We start from the raw sequence: 7,734 nt of genomic DNA on the forward strand, positions 1-7,734 counted from the left end.
TAGGTACTAAATGCCAACACAAAGGATACCGTAACGACACAATGTCAAAAACTCCCTCCTTATACAAACCAATTCGAATTATGCCAGTATAACTCAACCTATATCTCTCGTTTTTTTGTTTCACTCTTTTCATTCAAGCGCAATCACATTAAGCCCGTTATCCGTACACGCACATAGTAGGGAAATCGGTTAGCGACTATGATCCTTTTCTTTTCTTTAGCGCGGGGTTCTGGTTTTTTAAATGGCGAAGCCCCATCTTTCCCAACCGCGGTTGCGGGGGATCGGACCGTAGTCCACCCTACCAAGCCCAGTACCAGTGCCCTCTAGGCCAACCAACAGTGGGTGCTAATTTTTAAATCCTTATAGGCGTAACAACCGTTGGGCTAAATGACCGGGTGAGGGTCACCTAACTTAGAAGGTTATTTTTCAAATAAAAACATTTATTTATTAAAAACAGGATCATTCACTTATATTCATCGACTCTCTACGTAGTTTGTGCTTAAGATGGTGCCGACTGCTAATATAAACTACTTAAGAGCTACTTTGAAAACTTGAGCCTAAGGTCTCGACATAATGGGCATCCAGATTGATATCACATAAAGAGGGGGTTTAGGGTGTCAGGACGGTATCGATGTTATTGAAACATTCCCAAGTCTTTCTAATAAAGCCTAAAGTGTGACGACCTAAATACTTTCAGAGTGTGCGTGCCATGCATCAAAAAGAAAATAAATTGTTGGTGGTTAAAATTTTTCAAATTTTAGGGAAATTTGATAACAACAGAAAATCATATATAAATACTTGACAACATAACTAGAAAACAATAAAGCAACAAATGAAAGCGGTAAAGCTTCTCCCCCACACTTAAACCAAACATTGTCCTCAATGTTTCGATCCAAGGTGGAGAAGAAAAGACAGAACCTATATGGATGCTACCGGAGGGCTATCACAACCAAATCTGCTCCGCGTCCGGAGGAAATATCTTCTCTTATCATGCTCATCAACGGTGTCACCACCAACAGCAACACTCGTAGGAATGTGCGTGGAGACCCATTCATCTTTGAGATGATCGTCTATAGATTTTTCGCCTAGATATGGACGAGACGTGACAGGTGATCCATATCTTTATTATCTGCAAGTTCAAACGATAAAAGGAAAACATTAAACTGAAAACTCGTGGGTTGCCTCCCACGCAGCGCTTTGTTTAACGTCGATAGCTCAACGGCTTAAGAGTGCAAGCACTCAAGTTGGTCTCTCGAGAATGACTCCTTGGTTGAACTTTTAGTAATCCTCGTTTTCCATGGCCACTTATCAAGCCATCTCACATATCCCTCACCTTTTCTTTTCTTTCTTTTGTGGGGTGGTTCATTCTTTTGAAATCGTGGTGGCGGTTCTGGATCGATCCTAAGTATGAGCTTTTCAAGTTCGGGCTTAGTGATATTATCCACCACCTCAAAGGTTAACCTTACCCTCTTATCACTAATGATATCCTTAGTTTCGTGGTCGTCTAAATTTCTATTTTTATGCAATACTTCAAATAAGGGTGCATTTGTGTGGATATTTTCCAATATCTTCACATACATTATGGATTTGGAGTCTACCTTAGCTTCCACAAAACTTTGCGGGAAAGAAATCGGTGGGGTATAGGGAAGAGGAACAACTATAGATGCTTCCTTCTCTACCTCTTCTACAACCTCCCTTTCAGATTGTGTTGGTGGATTTTTGTCAATCTCCACTCTTTTCTCACTAGAACTCTTCTCAACCATATCATCACTCTTCTCAATCTCATAATCACTCTCCTCAATCTCATTATCACTCTCCTCAGGAATTTCAATTTGTTCTTCACTAATGGTTGTTTCCATATACTCCTCAAGTAAGTGTCCTAACGAATTTTGTTCAAGTTGGGAGATTTGAGTCTCTAATGTCATGTTGTGGGTCACGAGGGACTCAACCATAGTGGTCAGTTGCCTAAAGGTTTCATTGTTTTGAAGACTTTGTTTGATAAACTCTTGGTTTTGAACAGTTTGTGTCTCTACAAAGTGCTCCATCATGGCTTCTAATCTAGAGTGAGTTAGCGTCTCGTCGGGATCCTCCATTGATGTTTCGAAGTTAAAATTATGGGATTCTTGAGGTTCTTCAAAGGGAGTTAGCGTTGCGTTTTGTGTTTCCTCAAGGTGCTTCATCATCATAGATTCTAGCCTAGAGATAGTTTGTGCTTCAATGAATTCCTCCATTATGACTTCGAGGTTGGATTTAGGATAATCTTTAGACTCCTCAAAATGTTGGGCATGGTGATCGTAGAGGAAATTTGGTTGATGATAAGTTTGCGTTGCATTGGAATCCTCTATTAATGCTTCAAGGTTAGAGTTATAGGATTCTTGAGGTTCCTCGAAGTAGGTTGGCGTCGCATTTTGTGTTTCCACAAAGTTCCTTGTCATCATAGATGTTTCATTAAAATTTTCCATTATTATTTCGAGGTCGGATTTATGGGGTTCTGGCGACTCCTTAAAATATTGATTATGGTGATCGTAGAGGAAATTCGGTTGAGGATAGGTTTGGTTGGAATAAAATTCTTGCGACTCCTCAAAATGTTGGGATTGGTGATTGTAAAGGGAATTCGATTGAGGATAAGCTAATGTCGAATTGTAATCCCCAATTAATGTTTCGAGGTTTGGATTGTAGGTTTCTTGTGGTTCCTCGAAATGTTGAGATTGGGAGTTGCAGAGGTAATTTGGGTGAGAATGAATTGGTGGCGCAGCATTGAAATTCTCCAATAGTATTTCGAGATCGGATTTATAGGATCCAGGTGATTCCTCGAAATACTGGGAGTGGGGGTTATAGAAAAAGTTTGGGTGATACATAGTAGTAAATGAAAATAAAGAAAAAAAAATAATGCCTTAGTCTCTACGGTGTAACAGCGAGTTACGATATCGACTTGAATAATCCCCGGCAACGGCGCCAAAAACTTGATCGCGACTTTGCGTGTCTATTAGTCGGGATAACTGCAAGTGCACAGTCGTGTCGTGTAGTTTTAAAAGATATCGAATCCACAGGGACTATAAATCGACCTACCGTTATCTAAAGTTACTATGTAAAGCTAAGGCTAATGATATTTGGGGTTTTTTATAAATGGGGAAACTAAAGTCCTAAATCTAAATAAAATATAATAACAAACAGATATCAGTATGTATTTCATCTAACTTAGGTGATCCGAAGGTCCATTGGCTATGGTGTTAATTCAATTAAAGATCTTTATTAATTCTATTGATTAAAAGTCCTCCTCTCAAACTCTCGCTCTATTGATTCAGACTACGATCCTAACTCTTAATGTACGCTTTCGCCATCCCACCAGATTTAGAAACGCTTTTTGAAAACAACGTAATTAATAAAATGCTTATTTTATGAAGTCGTTATCTACTTAAATCTCCTAATCTCAAACTCTCGCTCTGTTGACTCGGAACATGCTAATATCCCTAACGTACGCTTTCGCCATCCCGCGCGGGTATAAAAACACTTTTTGAAAATAAATAAGTTCTAATTAGTTCTAATACGCTTTCGCCATCCTTAAAACTAATGTCCTATGTCCACTATCCAGTTAAAGATCTCAAACTTTCGCTCTATTGATTTTAACCTTTGACCGTCTTAACCCCTAAAACTTTCGCTCTATTGGTTTTAAGACTTACTAATTAAATTAGACATACAAACCAAAAACAAGTGATAATTAATAAAACATAATTAAGCCAATTTATTTCGGATCCCTACGGTTAAATTACTTTACATACTGACATCTAAATAAATTAGCCAGACATATTAATATGGTTAAACATGCATAAATAAATTCGGTTCAGAATATTAGGCATATTAATTAACATATAATATATCATTGCATTAAATATAAATAAAGGCGAGAAATAATAAACCTGAATAATGTAAATTGCAATTGAATCTTCGAGTACTGAATTCCGCCACAAGTTGGCTGGATCGTTCTTCGGAATTTAAACGGACGGTGATTAAAACAAGGAAGTAAAAACAATAAATCTAACGTAAGGATAGATTTATAAAAGGTTCACAACAATTTCCGGTGTAGAAATTGTTGTGAGAAAATAAACTATTTGAATGAAAGCAGGAAGAAAATAATAAGCACGGTACAATTTCGGCAGCACTTCGTTGGCCGGAAATTGCACACCGAGAACTGAGGTGACTGCTTCTATTTATAGGGGAGCTTCTGCCGTTGGAATGCGTGGAAATAGGGAACTCCTTGGAGACGTGCGTCTCCACTTCTTCAGGGTGACCCAGCACACGACTTGAGACGTGCGTCTCAAGTGGAGGAAATGTAGGAGGGCTTGGAGACGTGCGTCTCCTCATTGGTGACGTGGCATGGATCGTTGGAGACGTGCGTCTCCACTTGCTTGTGTGATTTGGGCCACGCACAATTTATTACTTCGTGGGCTGACTTTGTCTCTTTGGGCCTTTGGGTCTCCTTTAGCATGGTTGAGCCTTATTTGCACCCCCTTTTCATTTCAGCACTATTTTTCATCTTTTAGGCACAAATAGTAGTGATTTTAGCTCCATTTCTTTCCTTTTCACAAATAGTCCTCAAAACGAACATAAAACCTAAAACAATGGAAATACCAGCATAATACCAACATAAAGCAACATAATTAAGATAAAATAGGGAAATAATGTATGTAAATCAAGCCAAATATGTGATACGTTTTCGTGTTATCACTTTTGTCTTTTCATTTACGTTCTGTTCGTACTTGGTTATAATTGCAAATTGATCAACGATTCAAGTGTTAAAATTGTGTATTAAGAACCTTCGTAAACATCACAATTCACCACATATTGAATCACAATCAATTTAGATATTATCACCAAGTGTTTGTGCTTTTGCTTCATCCATTATCAAAGCATTGCAAACAAAGTTTATCAAATCAGAAGTTAATCGTTTTTCATTAGAGCAAATAATTGATTCTATAATCTATCCTTTAATTGTTAATCCCAATTATTTTGTGGTTTTTATCACATATACAACCTTTTTAATAGCGGTCCGGACTAGACGCGAGTCGATCCTGAACCGCTTTCGCTTAAGTTTGAAATAATTCCGAAAAACTCTGAGAGATCTATTCACCCCCCCTTTAGATCCTTAAGCCTAGCGTCTAACAAGTGGTATCAGAGCTCTGGTTTATTCCGTGCTACGTGAAACACTTATTGGAAAGATGGCTTCCGGACCTAAAGGGGCTCACAATAGAGCTCCAGTTTTCAACGGTGAAAACTATAGCTATTGGAAGGATTGTATGTGTGTTCACATCAATGCCATTGATAGGAACATCTGGACAGCAATTGTCAATGGTCCCTTTCAGATCACCATGACAAATGTAGCTGGTGCCGTTGTTCCAAAACCAGAAAATACTTGGGATGCTGAAGATGAAAAGAGATATGGATACGATTGGAAAGCGAGAAACATTCTAATCTCAGCTCTAGGAGTTGATGAATACTATCGCGTTTCCCATTGTAGATCCGCTAAAGCTATGTGGGACACATTGCAAGTTGCCCATGAGGGAACAGATGATGTCAAACTAGCTAGAATCAATACGTTAACTCAAGAGTTCGAACTCTTTCACATGGAAGATGGTGAATCCATCAAAAACATGCAAAAGAGATTCGTACATTTGAAAAACCGTTTAAATTCTCTTGATAGACCTGTTTCCAATGCAGTTGCTACTAACAAAATCTTGAGATGCTTGAACAGGGAATGGCAACCCAAGGTTACGGCAATAAAGGAAGCAAATGATCTAAATACCTTAGACATCACCACTCTCTTTGGTAAACTAGAAGAACATGAACAACATCTTAAATTCCTTAACATGCATGAGAAAAGGGCAAAGAAAGATAAGAACATGGAGAAAGAGGTAGAGAAGAAGTCAATAGCTCTAAAAGCTTCAAGCTCCAAGACCTCAAGACAAGAGCTAGAGGATAGTGATACAAGTGATGATGAAGACTCCGATGATGAGGAAATGGGACTGTTTGTACGAAGATACAACAAATACCTAAAGAAAAATGGAGCAAAACATTCCGACAAAGGCTTGATCAACTATAGAAAGCAATCAAACAAGTTCAAACAAGATGAGAATAACAAAGGAAAAATCAAAGGTCCTTGCTTCAATTGTGGCAAAGTCGGTCACTACAAACTGGATTGTCCATACCTTAAGAAGGAGAAAGGGAAGAACCAAAGCAAAGGTCACAACAAATCTAGAAGAGCCTACATAGCATGGGAAAGTGATTCATCTAGTGAAAGCTCATCAAGCGATGAGGAAGAATCAGCAAACTTATGTCTTATGGCTCATCAACACAAGAAAAAGAAACGTGTAAGTCATCTTAAACCTGAACTTGTAGATAAAGTATCTCATTCTCAATTAAAACTTGCTTTTGAAGAATTACATAGAGACGCAATTGAAGCTTTCAAACTTTTGGCCTCAAATAAGAAAATCTTTTCATATCTTGAATCAAAAGTTGAGAAAACCAAAAAGGATATGGAAGCTTTAAAACAATCTATGTTAGATATTCAAAAGGATAAAGTTGAGATAGATCCTACATCATGGTTTGGTTGTGAGACATGTCATATTTGGAAAAAAGAAGTAAGAGATCTAAAAGCCAAATTAGACAAGGCTCTACAACCAAAAGTGACGTTTGCGGTTGATCCAAATAAGTTCAAAAGATCGTATACTCCTTTATATAGTAAATACACTTTTGTACCAAAAGTATCAATTAGCAAAACAGCATATTCTCATCATATTACCTGTCACTATTGTTGCAAAAAGGGTCATTACCATTGAAAAATGCAAATTTAGGAGGATTTTGGTTCCTAAAGGAGTATTTCAATGGCTGCCCAAGTGCGACAAATTATGTACTCACTACCAAGGACCCAATGAAAATTGGGGACCTCCCTCTCTAAATTAATTTTACAGGAAAAGTGTCTTGACATTGCCGAAAGGTTGTGGTTCCTTGATAGCGGATGCTCAAGACACATGACGGGAGACATATCACTTTTCGTTGAGTTTCACGCAAAGAAAAAGGGGTATGTCACCTATGGAGACAACAATCGGGGAGCTATACTTGGTAAAGGAAGTGTAGGTAACCCCTCTACCACAACTATAACTGATGTATTGCTAGTAGAAGGTCTTAAACATAACCTCTTAAGTATAAGTCAATTGTGCGACAAAGATTTTAAAGTAACTTTTACAAATTCTGGTTGCACAATAGAACATACTAAGAAAAGAGACATTATGTTTAATGGCTTAAGAGTAAACAACATCTATATGCTAAACTTGGACGAAGTATCTAAGTCAAGTACCAAGTTTCTAATTGCTCTAGGCGAAGACTCGTGGCTTTGGCATAGACGCCTCGCTCACATTAATTTTGACTTACTTAACAAGGTTGTCACAAAAGACTTAGTAATCGGCTTACCAAAAATAAAGTTTTCAAAGGATCATCTATGTGATGCTTGTCAAAAGGGAAAGCAAACAAAAACCTCTTTTAAATCAAAGAACGTGATTTCAACATCACGCCCTCTTGAACTCCTTCACATGGATCTCTTTGTCCCTTCAAGGACTAAAAGCATAGGTGGAAACATCTATGGTTTTGTCATTGTCGATGATTACTCTAGATTTTGTTGGACAATCTTTCTACCTAGTAAGGATCAAACTTTTCCATCTTTCACACAATTTGCAAGATTAT

The sequence above is a fragment of the Vicia villosa genome, linkage group LG3, assembly GCF_029867415.1.
Source record: "Vicia villosa cultivar HV-30 ecotype Madison, WI linkage group LG3, Vvil1.0, whole genome shotgun sequence".
NCBI classification, from domain to species: domain Eukaryota; kingdom Viridiplantae; phylum Streptophyta; class Magnoliopsida; order Fabales; family Fabaceae; genus Vicia; species Vicia villosa.